Raw genomic sequence first — 20768 nt, 5'->3', positions numbered from 1 at the left:
TGTTTTCCAATGAAAAAAGTATATATTTTTCCTTAAAATTCCCAACTGAAGGTTTACAAAAAAATCATATTTTTAAAAAAATAAGTATAAACATGTCATTTATCTTTAAATCCATCTCTATAAGTTGAACCATATAAAATATTATATTGAAATCACTTTTATTATTAATTTTAAAGTTTTCTTTAGCATGAAATTAACAACATTAATTTCCCAATTTTAGTCAAAAGGACGCAATATTTCACAATCCAAAAGGACTTGGCCCAATTCCCAAAATAGTCAAAAAAAACACTGTCTAGTTTATTGAAGATTCAAAGAAAAATTAAAGGGTTATACATGATGTAGATCAGAAATGCCAAATTTAACAAATTTTGTATTAAATAAAGGGTATTTCATCTGAAATGCCATGAGTGAATTGGCTGGTTGTTAAATCTGACCCCTACTTTATGTCAACAATAATTTCAAGAGAGTCCGATAAAGATTATATGATGACTGTAAGACTAGGCGAGCAGAAAGCTCCATCATTTGGCCCAGTGCCCCAGCTAGGCCTAAATGGAAGGGCGCCCTGCCCTGCCCTTTTATGATAATAAATATATATATATATATATATATATATATATATATATATATATATATATATATATATATAAATGAAGACACATTATAATTTATACATCTTGTATAACATTGATATTAATGTATTACTCATTGTAGGCATTTTATTAACATGGTTAAATAATAACGGAAATATTATATTCTAACAATTATTAATTAAGGCCACTCCAAAATGATATGTTGGTCGTCGGATTTGCCGCAACTATTTTTTCAAAATGGAAAAACAAAATTACCGCTCGCACTCATTTTTGTGTCCTTCTGTAATCATAGCGCATTTGTGTTTTTCAATTTGTGAAAAAGAAACAAAGCACTCTTACAGAAACGATTTTGACGCTAAATATGAATGCCAAATAAAGTGTTTCGTAACCTTTGGAATCGATAACTGTAGTCGCTCGAAAATTCGATCGAGACGACCAGACAAATGGCTTCCTGCGTGACCGTTTTATCAAATTGCGGTGAAAAGTTGCTGAAGCCAACCCTTATAAATATAAACACATCTGCTTCGTTCTGTGACTTATGTGTTTGTTCACGTTCGAACATGCAACTATCAGCAGATACCGTTGAAGCTTGTTCATTTTTAAACAACATCGGTAAACATGAGGTAAGTTGTTTATGCATTTTCTTTATTAAATGGGCATATGAACGATATTTCGCTTTATGTAGGCAAATGTTTTCTATAACACGATTTTAAGCGAACAAAAAATAAAAATAAAATCATTAAAGGCTGGTTCTAAAAGTGTCGCATGGACAATGGTTTAGAAGTATTAAAATACATGGTTGACGGAACATGTTTTACAGCTAGGTCTGTGTATTTTAGATACATCAAAACAGATCTTTGTAATGTATATATTTATTTCAGAAAAATATAATAACGTACTAGCGAGAAGCCATCAATATGACTCTTTTAAAATAAGGTATCAACAATGGAATATATGCATGGCCTTAGTCCGACTGTCTGTCATTATCATTTTGATGATTGTCCCTCTTCAAGTGCCATTGCAACATGGTATACTTTTCACAGATTTCACTACTGAAAACTTCGAACAAATATAAGCATCAGTAGGTAGACATGTGTCCCTCACTTCAATGATATGGTTATATTTCGTGGTCAAAGGTCATATGCATCTTACAACTATAAAAATGAGGTCGATAGACATCGACCTCATATCGTTTAACTTCAATTTCATGTAGCCTCGTTGCGACATGAAATCATATCGAAAGCTTTAACGGCTGCAAATTCATATAACAGCGCATAATCTTCATAGAAGAGTTATTCAATATAAAAATATAAACATTATTTTACTAATTGCATTAGAAGTTGTTAAATTAAAACTTACAAGTAATGCTATTCCTGATATGAAAACACTAGCTTTAGACAGGTGTTCTACATTTCAAAGTGTAAGTTCTGAAACTTAATTTTAGTGCATTTTTATTTAAAAAGTATGCAACTCATAAATATATTATTGCTTGTTTGCACATAGATTCTTTTCTTTGTATACGAAGTGATTTGAATGTAAACTATAACTGTTTAAACCTGTATCTCTTGTTAATGCAATATTTTTGTATCGAAATGTGATTTTTTTTATTCTTCGCTCTTCGCTCGCTCGAAAATTTTCCTGTTTAAAAAAAAATTCGCTCGCCTCTTCAACTTTAAAAAAAAAAATCCGTAGACAAACACATCAATTTGGAGTGGCCTAATATAAAAATTATTATGCAACAGAGAGCATTCCAGATACGACTATGTGCTCCAAAGTGCCCTTTTGACTAAACACTGAGCACTCCAAAGTGCCCTTTTGACAAAATAGCCCCTCCACCTCTTCCTTTTTCAAATCCTAGCTAGAGAAATGCCCATACATAATATCTTCCTGCAAGAGAAGGGAGTATGAAACATATGGTCAAGTGTTTAGGGTGATTTGAAGGTGTTCATAGATAACATCCATGCATGTACCAAAACTTGGCAGCAAGGGGTATTTATGTTTGACAAGGCGTGTCATTTGGAATACCCAAGAATTCAGACCTCAGTGTGTTTTTTTTCCGTTTTGTTCATCTCCCATCCAGCCATATACGTTCAACCTTAGTTAAAATAATACTGAAAACACTTTTATTCTCAATTTGAAGCATTTTTAGCAAAACAGCAAAAACACTAATTTTCCAATTTTAGTCAAAACGCCACGAATTTTCCAAATTCAAAGGGACCCGGCCCCATTCCCAAAATGGTGAAAACAAACACTGGACCATCTGAATTAGTAAACCAAAAGAAGGTCAATGTCAATGTAAATGTCAATATGATGTAAGGTGATGTGGGTGTGGTAATGAGTTTAAATATATAACCCATTCGAGTATCAAAGATTCCTTAAAATATTTACCCTTTACCACTTTGATACGTATTTTGTTGCATCTGCAGTCCCTTAGAAACTATAATTTAACTAAGTACCTTTCTTACGAAATTCAAGTTTCAAAGGCTTCATTTTCACATCTAAGTTACTGTTGAACAGCATAAAACCTGAACAGACGGCGAGTGACTCGCAGAATGTTCTGGTTTTATGCTGGTTTCAAAAGCCATTTTCAATTTGCTTCTTATGGGGGAAGGGGTGGAGTATTTGGACCTTATCAATAAATCCAGATGTATGTCAATGCCCATTTTAAAATGGTGTGAGAGTGTGTTTATAGCGTTCAAAGGATCATCACTTAAGTATCAAAAGATAGTAGGTAACTTAATTGATGCTATACCAAAAGTGTTATTTTGGGTTAAATTTCGTATCACATGAAAAATGAAAAAACAAGCCCAACTGATGTAAGCCCCAAAACATCTGCAGCTGCTAAGATCATTAAAAATAATATTTTCGTGTCTATGCAAACTGATAAATGCATAAAAAGTGTTTTATGCAGTTAAGTGACAATTGACAGATGTATTTTATCCATTTTCAAGACTTACTCAGTTTGTGATAGTCTGGTTTCAAAGTCTTTAAGTATTTATCTGTCAACCAATTTCTGGTAAAGTTATATCTGATGCTTCACACAACCAAAGAGACAAATACATTGTCTCATAACATCATTTTAAAGTAAGATTCAATGTATTATGTACTTTTTTTCGATACATTATTCTTACAAACTAAAACCACCCATAATGTATTGACAAGTAAACATTGTATTTTGCATAACAACGACAAGTGCTCAAGTCAGCCCGGTGTACGTATTGGCTTAAAAAGTAGCCCATCCACTAATATGAAAGGAAATAGGAAACACGGTGTACAATATTTGGCAAGCTGACACAATGCGTATTGATGGCGCAAAATAATGTATATATCAGTTGCGTGTAATGTGACGTCCCAGATTGGCCTGTGCAGTCCACACAGGCTAATCAGGGATGACGATTTCCACTTTTAAGATTTTTTGTTTCAAGAAAGTCCTTTCTTAGCATAAATCAAGTTTAGACGGAAAGTTTCGTGCCTGATTAGCAAGTGCGGACTGCACAGGCTAATCTGGGACGACACTTAACGCAAATGCATTGAACCCCTTTTTCACAGGGCATGGCCCATATGAATGCATATTATGATTTTTTTAGACAGTTTCGTCATAACATGAGTTTATCCCTTAAATTTTACAGAGTGCAGAAAATAATGATGTGCTTTCGGATGCAATTGATGAATGAAGGTTATATGACATACAAAATATGATATCCTCCCTTAAAAGAAAGATCTGTATGACCCAGTCAAGAGAAAAGTAATCGAATAAATGTTTAAAGAGATTTTGTTCTATGAAGCATTATTGAAACGTGCAGGAAACTGTTCATAGTAAATATAATGTTAATTGTTTATATTTTAAAACTCTTTGTATTAACCCATTACCACTTAGATACGTATTTTCATGCATTTGTAGTCCCTTAGAAAGTGACATTCAATTAAATACCTTTCTTAATAAATTCAAGTTTTAAAGGCTTCATTTCCAACGGTAGGTACTGATGAGCAGCAAACAACATATAAACTTGAACAGACTACGAGTTACTTGCAGGCTGTTCTGGTTATATGCTGTTTGCAAATAGCAAATTTTAACTTTTCTTCCGAGTGGGAAAGGGTTAAAATGAATATTTAAAGTTGATGCATGGTTGAATGCAGTACAGTTTACACATTATAAGGTTTATGCTGGTTTCACTACAAAGGCCTCACAAGCTATTTGTATAGCATAAACTGAAACTATCTTTTAAAAAAATACCATATCTTTGATCTTGTTTTTTTCTCATTCAGTGCGTTTATCTTATGATTTTACTTTTTTGTAGGGGGAGGGGCCTGGTACAATATCTTTTATAAATGATTATTGCAGTTATATTTTGGGGTAATTGGGATTTTACAACACAACTGAAAAGATAGAAAAATGATGGAATCTTACATTTGTTAAAAAAAGTACTGAAAACAAATTAACCTATCCATTTTTTAGGAACAAAATATGTCATGAAGTATAGTAGTTAAAATTATAACTTATGACAAAAACTAAGTAGAAACATTATTTCTATCTCTTTAAAATCTATTATAACCAAGTATTTCAAAGGATAAAATAAGTTTAAGGGATAGAGGGCTTTCTTTTCTATTAAAAGTAATACAAACATACGATATAACATAACATGTACTAGTATATCACAACATAGACAATTTTTCTTCTTCTTTAAATCTACAGCATTACTTAGAAGGATGTTTCTCCAATAGAGCTTACAGAAGAAAAATAATGTGCATAATTTTGACATTTATGACAAATAATTTGCTGGTGTTCAAAAATAGTGTGCATGTACTACATACAAACACAAATACATGTCACTTATATAGCGCAAAAATTATTATAAAAACATTCTTCTATTGCGCTTCACAAAAACTGCACATTGGTTATCCGTGAAAAAAATTGAACGAATGAGTTTTAAGTCTTGATCTAAAACAGCCCTCATTGTCAATGATTTTTAAGTGGCTTGGTAGATTGTTCCACCACTTCGGGCCAACAACAGCAAAAGATCTATCCGCCATCTTAGTTCGCCTCCTGGGAATAACAAGATTACAGTAACTTTGTGATCGAAGTCTATATCGACTGCTTGCTGGGACAAACATTTCTTGCAAGTAACCAGGAGCATAACCATGGACAACACGAAAGACCATAACCAGGACTTTGTACATGATTCTAGCTTTTACTGGTAGCAAGTGGAGTTGTTTCAAGAGTTCAGAACATGTATAGAGATTAAAATAATTGTTCATTGAAGATGATAATAAGGTGAAGCTAGGTGTAAGGAATGTTATTAAAATATTTATTTTAATGAATTTTATTTCTTAATTAAAACTGGGTACAATTGTTGCTTTTACTGAACAGGGTTGTGGGCAGGTTTATTGCCGAGCTTTACTAAAATGTTTATCCTCATCAATCTGCATTATGAGCTTTATAATGGACAGATTTTAACTGAAAGTTAAGGTTTTTGTGATTAAGGACTCGAACCCTATTGAAAATGATGAATATCGGAGCAATAAATCTATTATGATCTTTTACTGAATTTCAAAGTATTGTGAAATGCAGCTTCTTTATGCAATTTACAGTTTTCATTCATTTTTTTTACAGTGTTTTCATATCAATGAGTACTCAACCCCTATCGTAAATGCGCAACGTAATAATAAGTTCAGAATCATCTCACCTTGAAGTTGTGAAAAATATGAAATAACGCTTACAAGATGAAGCAGATTTTTTAAAACCTACACAGTTCTGTTCCTATAATGAAAACTGCACATGGATGCCAGTAAAAAAAGGAAACCAATGTAAATAAAATGAACTATGAAATATTTGGGGGTTACAACACAATCATAGATACTGGTTATTTGGGAGTTATAACACAACATCATAAATAATGGTTATTTGGGGGTTATAACACAAAATTATAGATAATGGTTATACCAGTATCTTTTTCCATTTTGTTTAAAATAATCGGCAAATATATTATATTTACAGTAGAAAAAAATCGTTCCATGTAACTTCATTGAGTGCCTTTTACACTGAAATTCCCGACGCCCTTTTATGCTTTGCATCAATACTTACCTTGTTCAATTATAGAAACATATGAAATTTTCACTAGCCCTACTGTATACAGTAATAATTATGAATTTCTATAAATATAATTCGAAAATTTACTGGCATTTGTAAGAGGTTTATAGCTAAGGCCACACTTAAAATATTGTTGGTTTGCCCTTTACCGACCCTAGATTTTACAGGAGGGTAGGTAGGTAGGAAAATTATTTTAATTTATTTTAGAAATTATATTTTTAATACACTAATAGTCTTTGAATATTTATAACACTGGTATTAAAGCACTGTTGTAAGAAGTCCTATTAAGCTTAACCATATCTTGTTTGCTGTTTTCTTGCATATATTAATATCAAATGCATGTTTGTGTGTTATTTCATCAAATATGTGTTCAATAAATGATGTTAATTGCTCTGAATGTAAATAAAATATCTACAATAAGGAAAACATCAATACCACTTATTGTAACAAGATATTTATAAATTATGATATGCCAATGTAATTGTATCAACTATCATGCATGGGTTTTGGTTTCTTCGGTTTGCAGTAAGTATAAAACTAATTAAAATCAGTTTTCACTTGAATGAATGAAGGAACAGTAAAGCAAACCGTTTAAGAAGCTAAAAAAATCATTTGACTGACTGTGACAACCAAATTTAAACAAAATAAATCGTTTAAATTTTTCATCTAAGTTCTAACTTCAGGTTAAAAGCGAAAGTAGATTAACATGTGCAAATATTTACTTCATTTGAAAACTGTTATCCATTTCAAACTGAAATCTTCCGTTAAAAAATAATAAAAACAAAATGTTCAAAGCACAAGAGATGCTGTGCTTTTAATTTGTTTAGATCGTATTCACAATTGAACAGAAGTTTACATGTTGACCTTCATTGAAGATTAACACTGTCCGCCATTTTCATGATTTTGATTGTTTTGACAGGAAGCAAAAATCTCTTCTATTTCCTGTGCAAAACAATTTTAAAAACTCGTAAATTAATTTCTTTTTACTGAAAAAAGTTATTAAATTTATTTTTAAACCATATGTGATATGAAACCATGCATGACATGTCTTGCATAACTGCGCACCTCCTATTATTCCAAAATATTGACTACAGTATATGTCATTCACAGCTGTTGATAATGACTCCTAACACTTCCCATATACATGTGGTTTAAAATCATATCTCGCAATATTGAACGCCTAATTACAACAACCAGATTTGAAAAACGGTCGCACATGAATCAACCTTTAAAACAATAATTGTTGTGCAGACACCATTTTTAAACAGAAGATTACTCCACGAGGTCGGATATTCACGTAAAAATAGTCATTTAATGAGCGAACGCATGCAATACAACATTAAGTCCATATACAATTAAGAGCGGTGTATGCACATATTCGTTTATGAACATATTCCTCTTAATTAAGCACAATATAGTTAAAGAACATACTTTTTTCTCGTCGATGATAGAAGCTTGTCACCGTTCGCCAACCAAAATCACTCCTCTGCACTTAACCTACTGCAAGATGACTAAACTTGTCCAACGTTCGCTTCGCAAGTACACCACTTTGACGGTTGGGATTGGTGAAATGTTTAAGACTTCCTAGTCAAAGATCCTAATAACAAGTGGGCTGTAAGCGAAATAATCAATACAGCCTTGTGCGTTCCGGCCGTTGTTCCATCTACGCCCTTAGTCTTAGTTGAAATGACAATTGATACTTGAAAACAATTGCGATTGCTATAAAGCGGCCCGTACATGTGAAGAAACCGCGCTCTATGAAACGGTTTTATTGAATGTGCGTGAAGTGTCGTCCCAGATTAGCTTGTGCGGTACCCTTCGTGTGTGTTTAAATGCCTGTAATTTAGTATGTGTTTGAATAGATTTTAACAGAATTAATTTGTGATTACAGGTTTTCAAGTTATGTTAAACAAATATTTGCACATTCATCATAATTTTCATTCTATTTGTCTTTATTGTAAAATATGTGTTTAAAAGCGGGTGCTGTTTAGTGTACATTAGCTTTTTGCACAAAATGAAATTGATATCTACCTATGGGTTTGTGTGGGTTTGTGTTCGAGAGTGCAGTAATTTTCATGGAATGAATACTGGGTATAAGGATAATTTATAGAATGTAAAGAACTTAAAAAGCCGATTCAAATGAAAGTATATGCTAGATATTTAATACGGGTTCTAAGATATCACATTACACTGAAACATTTTGCTGTGAGTGCTTCAAACTTTTCATTCACTTGGTTATTACAATTTGTAAGCAAACGAATACAACAACAATTTCACAATTTAAGTAAAAAAAACGACGCGACTTTTCCCAATCTGAAAGACCCCGGCCCTGTTCTCGAAATGGTGAAGAATTAAAAAACAAACATTTCTTACTTAACCAAGTGACTTGCGGAAGTAAGTAAACGATGGACAATTTAAGAAACATATACTTCGTTAAAATGAAAGCAATTTAAAACATGTGTGTTTCCATACTGCTCGTCGGGTCCAAGAAATATATCCAAATCATCCCAAAAAATTAAATGCTGCAAGCTATAGATCCCGCAATTACGTATTTGCTGAGTGTTCTTATGTCATTTGCGAGTTTAAATTGTGGTAAATACATTCATATTGAACTGTTCAGTACGACAAAAGTTATAGTCAAACATATACATTTTCGTGTAAATAGAAATAAGTGCGGATACATTGTTAGCGGTGTAAGGGCCTCAGCAAAAATATTTGTAAGTAAAAATAAATAGTTTGTACATGAAGAAACATCTGTTTGGACTCCGGACCATTTTAAAGGGACCTGTTCACGTTTTGATAAATTGAAAAAAAAAGAAACATAAAATGTTTCAGATTTGGAAATGTTCGTTGTAGTTTTTTTTTAAAGAAAACAGTAATACGAGAGTTGCCTTCAAAATGAACAAAAGGAATCCGTGTTTTTTCAAGTACATCCACGGTTTTCTCGAACCATTGTTGTGTTAGCAGATGTGTTAAATACTATACTTCAATGAACATGCAATTTGTCAATATTATTCAACATGCCTCATAAGAAAATAAGTGAAGCTGTGAAGGGCATTGTTTTAGGCCTTTTGAGATGCAAATGCAGTTACAGAAGCATTCAAATAAACTGAAATGATGGACCATGCTATTTCTTTGGGAAGTATTCGGAATATTCGACATGACGCTACTGTATAGCGCAGAACAACGCCTGGTGGTGCTACACATTCAACTTCAAGTAGACGTCCATATAAGGTCACGCCTGACGTCGTATGCAAAATTCGTCGATGAATCTCTTAAATCAATCCGCCGACCCAGAGAAAAAAAGCATTGGACACAGGAATGTCCAAGGGAAGAGTATACTACATCATTAGGCATGTTGTGAAAGCAAAACTACGGAAGAAGTTCAAGGCTCATCAGCTCAACATGGCACAGATTCGGAAGCGCAGGGCCAGGTCTTGCAAGCTATATATCTAAAGCTTAAATGTGGCAAGTGGAGAGATTTTGTTACATCTGACGAGCGATGTTTTATCTTTGTGGAAGTTATGGAAGAAGAAGGGTATGTTATGTCAGAATGGGAGAAAACGTTGGCGATAAACTGAAGTTTGTAAAACGTGATGCGTTTGCCCGTGGCTTCATGGCGTGTGCTGCTTTATTGTCCAGAGGTAAATCAGTGATCAGAATAATTCCCAAAGGGACTAAGGTAAACTCAGAATACTATATCAATAATGTTCTGCAACAATTTATACGAAAGGATGTACCGAGAATCTTTCCGGAGGATAAACACGTCATGACTTTCCACCAGGACAGTGCATCTAGCCACAATTTTAAACACTGTTTTCTAAAAAATATATCAAAATATTAAGTTCATAACACCCGAAGAATGGACTTAAGTCTCTAGATGCGGCCCAAATGGATTTTGGTATATGGGGATACTAAAACGACGCTTACAGAATCGACACGTAAACTAACTTTCTGGTCTAAAAAGAGCTCTGAAGGAAGAATGGCGCAAATTGGAACAAACAACCATCAACTAGACGTTGAAATCTTAGCCAAAGCGTTGCAGGATAATTTACAATTGCCATGAATCTCATATTGAGCATTTGTTGCAAAAAAAATGTATTTAGATTATAAATTATTCATATTTTTGTTTTGTTCGTCATCAAATTGGGCACCTTTCGTACTGAACATTTATGATGCCCTTAAATATCCATTATATGCATCTTTTGGCGATTTAAAAACCTGAAATTTATAAAGAGTTACAAACGCGATACGATTGAATAATTTGGAAAGTTGAATTGATATCGTTATATTGTGTGACATTACGAGTAATGCTTATACAAAGCATAAAATATGCCATGAACTATATCAGCATGGATGAAGGAGTGGTTAAAGCGCTAGACGTTTACTCCAAGTGTCAGTGGTTCGGGTCCAGGTAAGGATTTTTGTTTTATACTGGAGTTCTTTAGTTCCGATGTTTACATTTATCAATTTAAAGCATTTAATTACAAACTTCAAACCAGGTCAAAATTCAGTAAACAAGCCTCTTTAATATATACAGATTTATCATATCCGTTGTATGCGGCGGCCACTAAAAAACGGAAACCGTCGCTTGCAATAACAACATTATTGTCCTTAATTCATGACTCACTGACTCACTGTTCTTTTTCCACGAATGGTGTTTTTTTAGTATGGTTTTAAAATAGTTTGCAGACGGATAAACTGCACGATGCTGAGTGTTTATATCGTTATTCAAAAACGTTTTTCTGCCAACAAGAAGTGTTCATATTGCAAATTACTATAAGTTGGTATACACATGTTTTAATAAATCGTACTTAACCCACCGCGAACGACAACGAAATGATGGTCAGAACATTTATCATTATACTCAGTAATATACATGGTTAATTTGTAAATTCACACATTCATTAAAAAAATATTAGAAATTACTTGACTTTCACATTATTACCTTTTTATAAATTATTCACTGGAAATGCATTCAAGTAAGAGTTTACAATAATTAATGAATCAAATTAACTTAATAGACTCGCGTCATGCGAAAATTGGTCTTATGCCATATGCGACCAGCGTAGCTTCAGACCTGCCTGCGCATTTGCGCAGTCTGGATATGCGATACCCAATCCGCAAATGAGACCACGAAACATTAGGAGACATTAGAGCGGAAAGCGTAGATCTTGGCCGCCCGTAGTTAAAGCCGATGTTCGCATGTCCGTGAATATAACGAATACCCATATAACATTATCTAAAAACCACCAAGAATTGTCTAATGTCAGATATTGCTGACAGTCAGATCCTCGGACTTGCCTAATTTACAAAAAAGGCGTACAAAAGTTGTTTGTTTTCACCAACCCAATTGCACTAACGTCCCTTCGTGTTTGTGCGAACCACACCCTGATTTTCGGTATTGCAATATTAGTTTTCGATCATATTCACTAAAATAACTATAACATAAAAAAACAATCGATCAACTTTACTTAACTGACTTCAAATTGACCAAAACCATATAAATATAATGTTAAATACAGAGTGGGACGATTTCTGCATGTCATGGCATATTCTTATTAAGGGTAATCAATCGTAAAAGAAAAATTTAGAAAACAAAACTAATGTTTAGTCGACCTACCTACCATCATGTTTGGCTATGTTAGTGAAACTTTCTTTTGGACTAACTATACGAAAACTTTGTACTTATGTGCTCTATAACCCCTAGATAATCCAGCTTTCACCTGCCAACATTTTTGCTTAATTGGTAATTGTAGGCTCAGGTACTACTTAAAAGTACCTCGGGTACTCTGAAGTATTGAAGTACCATGTACCCCGGGTACGGAGAATACGCTTAAAGGCACCCGGCCATACTCCGGCGTACTTTTAAACATATTTCCACACATATTAACACAGCATGGACATGGACTTATTTGTGTAGGTCCCTGGCATGAATATGTAATAAAGATATACGTTAAGAGAAATCTAGAGAACACAATTGGAACTATTTAAGTTTATTTAAGGCTCATTATTTTTCATGTTGAACATTTCAATCGAGAATTAAGATGTTATAAAGAAAATTTAATAAATAGTTAAATCAGTTAAGTAAATATTAAGAACAGCACAAACAACGTTTATTTCAGGCAATAAACTTTGATTTTACATGTAAAACGTTATTTAAATAAAAAAATAAGAAAGTTATCGACAAAAGCTGATATGTCCTTTTCAATAAAAAAAGTATGACATGTCCTGACATCTTACACAGTTTTGCAAACGAATAACTCTGGTACTTGTTCATTTAAAATCACAAAATTCATTTCCGGCTAGATATTTTTGTATTAGCTTGAGAGCGATTTTTTAATAAAAGATTGCTAAACACCACTTTAGTTTTAGACTTAACTAGATACATAATTTTAATTAAAAAAAAACTATACCTGAAATCTTACAGAGTTCCGCTAATAAATATTTCCGGACCAATTTTAGAATCACAAACTTCATTTCGGCTATAGATGTGTATATTACCTTTAAAATGACACTTACAAGGGAAATATTAATAACGAAATGGTAACTGTTTAGATAAACAAAGATATGTACTATTCAATAAAAAAGCCATCCTCGGTCTTTAAGTACTGTTTATTGGAATAAAGCGGGTGTACACTATGATAACGTTGTAATCTGCCGAATTCTTCAGTACCATTTTCAGTAGCGGGTGACGTAATAGCCAATATGTCGGCGGTCAATTTATGGATTCTGGGATTGTCTATAGGTTACAATATACCAAAAGATTTCCTACACAAACTCAATGTAAAAGCAATAACTTCAACAAAAAATAAAGTCAAACTTTTGCGCATAGAGACCCCCATAACCATACCTTTTCTTAAAGAGCATTTCAAGCCGCAATGATTTAAATAATAAAAAAGGGGGGTCATGCGTTTTGCAAGAAAGAACTCGATGCGAATCAGCGGTCACTGTTTTACAGCCATCAATTTACCGGGTACGTACCAGTGGATGAGGGTTTCCCGCCATCTGTCAAAGTCTCATGTAGTCTTTAACCTTCAAGCAAATGAGTGAATTTCTGTTAAACATCAATGATTTCCCTACCACATGCACAAAGAAACATTCTTAAATAAAGTCATGGCAAGTGCCCACACAGAAAATTGTGTCTTCTTATAATGATGTTCAGGTTTTTAAAGAGTATAGCATTGCACTCCCAAAGATTTAGTATATTGTAACCTATAGGGGCATATGAAATTTCAACCATCGCAGCGGCCTAGATCGGTCAGGGGCGATAAGAATGGACAGGGATAACGTGCACGAATAAATATTGCAGTCGGCTCTTTTATGATCGGCGAATACGAAAATAAAAAAAAATACGTTTTCAGAAATCGCAATAAAAAAAATTTGGGTCGGGGGGTAAAAAGTGGGTCGGTCGGTAAAGGGCAATCAAACTTAATTTTAATTTAGGCCTAATAAATACAGCGCATTTAATTCCTCTCAAGGATTTTATTCCTGCTTAGAGATTTGCCGTGTTTCACAAAATTGAGAATTTTGCAAATAAACTTTTCGCAACTTAAAGATTGTCGAGACTTTAAATTTTACAATTTAAAAACGTTTGCTACTCATTTTATTACAATTTGTAACAATTGGACACTTATTTTGTTCACAATTTTGAAAAGTTTGCGACTCATTGTTTCACAAAATGAGGGAGCCAAGGCTGCACAAAGATAAAAAAGCCTTGCTTTTGAACAATCTTGTTGTTTGTATTTATCCCCACGCTTTTTGAAAAAAAGGTGGGGATATTGTGGTTATCTCCGCCGTCCGTCCGTCTGTCTGTCCGTCCGTCCTGGCCACTATCTCCTCCTACACTAAAAGCACTAGAACCTTGAAACTTACACACATGGTAGCTATGAGCATATGTACGACCCTGCACTATTTGGAATTTTGATCTGACCCCTGGGTCAAAAGTTATAGCGGTTGGGGTGGGGCCGCGTCAGAAATTATCACTCATTTTTTTAGGTTATTTTACATTTACTTCTTTATTTCTACACCGATTCACTTCAAATTGATACTGGACCTCTCTTATGACAAAACGGTCAATCTCAACCATGCATGGCCCCTTTCCCAACCCTGGGGCGCCCCGCCCACATAGGCCACACCCACCAAAAATTTCCATTTACTATAATTTTTTCATTTCTACACGGATTCACTTCAAATTGATACTGAACTTTTGTTATGACATTAGGGTCAATCTCAACTATGCATGGCCCCAATCCCAACCCTGGGGCGCCCGCCAACATAGGCCACACCCACCAAAAAATTCCATTTACTATAATTTTTTCATTTCTACACGGATTCACTTCAAATTGATACTGAAATTCTCTTATGACATTAGGGTCAATCTCAACTATGCATGGCCCCATAACCAACCCTGGGGCCCCGCCCACATAGACCACACCCACCCAAAATTGCCTTTACTATAATTTCTTCATTTCTACACCGATTCACTTCAAATTGATATTGAACTTCTCTTATGACAATACAGTCAATCTCAACTATGCATGGCCCCATTACCAACCCTGGGGCGCCCCGCCCACATAGACCACACCCACACTTAAAATTGCCTTTTACTATAATTTCTTCATTTCTACGACGATTCACTTCAAATTGATACTGAACCTCTCTTATGACAATACGGTCAATCTCAACTATGCATGGCCCCATTACCAACCCTGGGGCCCCGCCCACATAGACCACACCCGCCCAAAATTGCCTTTTACTATAATTTCTTCATTTCTACACCGATTCACTTCAAATTGATACTGAACTTCTTTTATGACAATACGGTCAATCTCAACTATGCATGGCACAATTACCAACCCTGGGACGCCCTGCCCACATATGTCACACCCACCCAAAATTGCCTTTTACTATAACTTCTTCATTTCTACACCAATTCACTTCTAATTGATAATGAACTTCTCTTATGACAATACGGTCAATCTCAGCTATGCATGGCCCCATTACCAACCCTGGGGCACACCTAGGTCAAACATTCGGCGTGGGGATACGCGTCGGCCTCTGCCGCGCCATTTCTAGTTTATGCTTGACTTGAGCATTTTGTGGGTAAATGCCCCTAGACATATTTACTTGGAACTCTTATAATACACAACAGCAGACCCAAATAAAAACATCAAAAACAAGAACTGACTATCATCTTTTCCGGTTAAACTAGTGTTGTACAGACTACTGTATAATAAAAAGTGTTTTTGTTGTTGAATTATTGTGTTAAATACTTTATAAATGTGAACGAAAATGAGAATCAACTGGGTGCCCGTATTTACTTAATTTGTTAACACATGTTACCACTAGGAAGTTTAATTTTGAACGAGTAGACTAATATGTAATTTATAGTCTATTTCACAATACAACAGAATGTTAATTTGTATTAATGTTCTAAGGAATTGTTATTGTGAATAACATGTGCTCCATTAGAGTCATACATGTACAATGGTGTAATGCGATAGATGTCTAATAAATGATAACAGCTAGTCCATATAAACGTACTCCCATGCACCCCTTCATAAACACAATTGCTGATCGGTGCCGAGATATCGTGCGCATCACTAAACAGACGTCGTTCATTATTATTAAGGAAAGCGATGAAAAAACTTCTAACATACATTAAATGTAACTAAATGGCAGTCTACAGACTGCATGCAACATAAAAAACACGACAATGTTTCAACACACTGACATTTTTATTTTTGAAATTCGGAACAGTGTAAATATTCGCGTCTGTTCGACATCGTTATCCACTTAGGCTACATCACGATGTGCAAACGATTGGTGTACTGCGACCAAACCGATAGTCAAACTTTAAGTTGGTAAAATAATGAAAGTGTCCAATATGGCTGATAGAGCGAAAGACAGAATAACAAAGTAAATAAATTATTATTTCTTGATTAAATGGTACCATTCGCTAAGTTTGTGCTTTAGAAAGGTAAACGTTGATAAATTTTTGCAGTATCAGTGCATCTTAGTCCATGCAGTGGTGATCAAATTTTGCACCTTTGGACAATATACAGCGCTGTTGAATTATTGCAACTATAATAACAGCCTGTGTTTTAGCAGGCATGCCAAAAAGAATAATAACATACGTTATAAATGAAGATAATCCCATGCAATATATTGACATGGAGAAATAATTCAGCATAATTTAACAATGCATTTTTTTAAGGTACTGATTACTGAATATCAATAAAAGTCGAATTGTGCTTATTGGTAATTGTGGTCAACAATCTTAAAGAGACATGTTGTGAAACGTCGTTAGACGATACCTGGGGAAACGAGACGTGATCTAGACTAAACCGGAAGTGTGCTCGATAACTGCGCGAACAATGATAAATAGTAGATGATCACGAGACGAAGCCCTAACATTGATTTAATTTCATAGTATTTAAACCAGAATAAATCTTATTATTAGTAACGTACAAAGGACTTGAGTTGTGGTATTTAGTAGAAACACTTCATTGGCCACGAGGCATAAAATATTCAGTTAAAAAACGTGATAAATTTAGGATAAATTAGAAACTTCGTCTCGAAAAAAAATTCAAATTTTGGAGGGAAAAACAAGGGGGAATGACTTGTGCGTTCTGGATAGGAGGTCGTATTCAGCGGGCCATCCAGTGGGGAAAAGAGCAGGGGTTCATTTTCCGAGGACGTCTTTACTGCAAGGGCAATAAGAAATGTTCAACTGGGGTTTTGGTATACCCCGAAGGACATACTACGACGACGACAGGCCTTTGAGATCGGGGATTCAAGGCATCAGGTCCTGAACGCGTCTGCACTGAGAAGGTGAAACAACCGGGGAAGTTATTCCAGAAATGTTCTTCAGTGGTAAGATCAAACAAAGGTTGTCCGGGTATTTATTATCCGAAAACAGCTACATTTTCACGGTAAATTTGCAATAAACCCATTAGATTGCATTAGATTGCATTGGTTCAGTTAATTGATGCATTAATTGTTTCAAAATACCTAAATTGTTGCATTTTCGTATTCGTTTGCAATTGGGGTGGGGGTTTATAGTAAATTTTCTGCTAAATTTGACATCGGAATTTAGTAAGGGGAGGTTATTTCTTTGTTTACTTTGTACAATTCTTTGTTTGGCATCAATGGGAGTTATCTTGTTTGTTTACATTTAGATTTAATTATGGCAGGATTGATATCATTTTATGAACAAAATGGGTTAATTTTTCCGAACGTAAGGCCAACTTTAGCTGTTTGTACATTTTTCATTTTCAGGTAATATTCAGTGTCATCAGTGTTATATTTTGTTCATCAAAGTTATATCGTTAGATCATTATAATTCTTGACCTTCTTGGAGTATCCCGATGAGGCTGATAATAAGAAAATGGAATTGCATAAACATTGAAATATGTCATCTTCCATCCGCGCAAGTCAAAAGGTTATTGATTATCCTGAGCGCGCTTATTATCAAAGGCGTGATCAACCGGAAATGAAGCCGTCTACCTTCTACTAGGGTCAACGGGGTATTGATTATCCCGAGAGTGATAATAACCTACTTCATCAACATGAACAGAAAAAGAGGTTACATGCAATGCAGTAGGATGAACGGGTATGAATTATCCCGATGAGACCAGATATCACCGACATCAAGAACCTGTCCCGGGTGAACCTACTTATCAAAGCAGTAAAAGACAGAAATGTAACAGGTATATCACAACCTACACTGAGGATACAGATCATGCCCGGAATCGTTCAAGATCAAGAGGGGAAATAGTATATGACTGTTCACCAAAAAGAGGTATGCCAAGACACCAACCAAAGAATCTGAGATATGATGGTTCCACCAACTGGCTGTCTTTCATACAAAAGTTTGAAAGTTACCATGCTGTCAATCGCTCGTCAGATAGTGAGTGCAGAGACTATTTAATTTGGTGTCTGGAGGGAAAGGCTTTGGACTACCTCACCATCGAAACCAGCATCAGGGAATGGCTGCCCTATACATACATCATGCTGAAGATGGAAGGAAGGTTTGGGACCAAAGAGTTACCGGAACTGAGCAAGGTAAAATTCCACCAAGCCATTCAATGTCAGCAGGAATCTATAGAATAATGGGCAGATAGAGTACTTACTCTAGCCACACCTGCATTTCAAAATCTTCCAGAACAATACAAAAGAGAGGACATTGTATCGAAATTCTGCCCAGGATGTATGGACAAAGAAGCCGGGAAACATGCCTGTCTTCAACGACCAAAGTCCATAAAAGAAGCTATCGACCTGGTACGATACCACCAGTACATTCCCCAGGCGGTGGATGGCAACAAGGTACCAAGGGGCAGATCAGTCAATCTTTTCAGTAGCAGAAACGAGGATAAACTGGCATCGTTTAAAAAATTGCTAAACAGTTTATAAGCGCAGATAGAAAAGTTACCGAAGCCTTCACCGTTAAGGGAGAGGTCCTCACCAAGCAAGGCATTTAGTGGCATATGTTCTTTTGCCGGAAAAAAGGACATATGAACAGAGAGTGCAGACAATTTAAGCAATTGGTTTCCAATCAGAATGAAAAGGAGCCAAATCGAGGAGCAACCAACACTTATTTAAACTCCAAGAGACAAGAGGCAAAGAGCCAGGCATCCTGTAAGCAGTATTGTTGGGCTTATGCAACCTCTATGAATAAATATCAACGTCTTCAGGTGCTGGAACTCCACAAATTGCAGAAATTAGGTCCACTGGGGTTCTGTCCAATCCCATACGTCGGAGGCAGCTTCCCAAAATTCCAGGGTCAAATAGGGTTCTCACGAATCCCACACGACGGAGGCAGCTTCTCATAATTCCTGGGTCAAGTGGGGTTCTGTCAAATCCCACCAACACAACAACAACAAGTTCAATGCCCAATCCGGATATTCCAAGTAACTCTGATGAAAGAAATAGGGAACATTTCAAAACCAACAAAGACAGCAATTCAAGCCTACCAATTTCCCATAATATTTCATATGAACAAAAAAATCCAAACAAACATATAGTTCGCGTAGGTTCTTCATCAGTTAAAATCAAGGTTGGCAACATTCCAATTATGGCACAATTGGACTCGGGCGCAGAAATCACAATAATATCTACAAACATTTATTAAAAAATGCAAAGAAAACCATCCAAAGTTCAAGGTGTTGAAATAAAATTGGCAGATAAAGATTTAACTATGAAGGGATTCATCATAAAGCCTATTTCCATGAATTTAGGACTTCAAACTTCTAAACAACGGGTTTATGTGGAAGCAATAGGTAACTAGAGCTTTGTCACAAACGTGACTAATACCCCAAGATGCCGCATCATGCTCAATGTTTAAAACGCACTAAGTGACCCCGTGACCTAGTTTTTCACCCGGCATGGCCCATATTCAGACTTGATATACACATCATCTACATACACTTTCTGACCAAGTTTAGTGAAGTTCTGATGAAAACTACTTGAATTAGAGGGCGGACACCATGCTAAATGTTTAAAACGCACTAAGTGACCCCGTGGCCTAGTTTTTGACCCGGCACGACCCATATTCGAACATGACTTAGACATCATCTAGATACAACATCTGACCAAGTGTGGTAAAGATCGGATGAAAACAACTTGAAATAGAGAGCGGACAGACACAGACAGACCAACAGACTGACCGACAGACAAGCTCACTCCTATATACCCCCCATAAACTTCGTTTATGGGGGTATAATGATATGTTGTTTGGACACCTAATAAGATTGCTTGGACACATTATCCAGAAATATATGGTTCTCCAAATTAGATGCTTATTCAGCGAACTGGCAAATTAAGATAAAGGACGAAGACCAGCAGAAGACTGCTACTTTATGATAAAAGAAAAAAAAGACAGCTTTCATAACCAAGTATGGCCTCTTTCAACATGTCCGGATGGGTTTTGGTTTGACGAATGCCCCCGCAACGTGTTCAAGAGTCGTCAATCTGGTGTTGAGAGGTCTCACTCGGACATCAGTCCTTGCATTTCAAGATGACATATTGGTCATGGTAAAATCTTTTACGGAGCATTTGAATAACTTAAGAACTGCTTAATAAAGGTT

At 35.2% G+C, this 20768-nt stretch overlaps 1 protein-coding gene across 4 annotated transcripts in view; it reads right to left on the bottom strand.

Annotated features, from left to right (window-relative positions):
* LOC127830974 (uncharacterized) overlaps positions 1-20768 on the bottom strand; it is a 357196-nt gene that overhangs the window by 162906 nt on the left and 173522 nt on the right. The window lies entirely within an intron of this gene.

This window comes from Dreissena polymorpha, chromosome 5 (assembly GCF_020536995.1).
Source record: "Dreissena polymorpha isolate Duluth1 chromosome 5, UMN_Dpol_1.0, whole genome shotgun sequence".
Classification (NCBI taxonomy): domain Eukaryota; kingdom Metazoa; phylum Mollusca; class Bivalvia; order Myida; family Dreissenidae; genus Dreissena; species Dreissena polymorpha.
The sequence above is the reverse complement of the archived record's forward strand: the minus strand, read 5'-3'. Positions and strand labels throughout refer to the sequence as shown.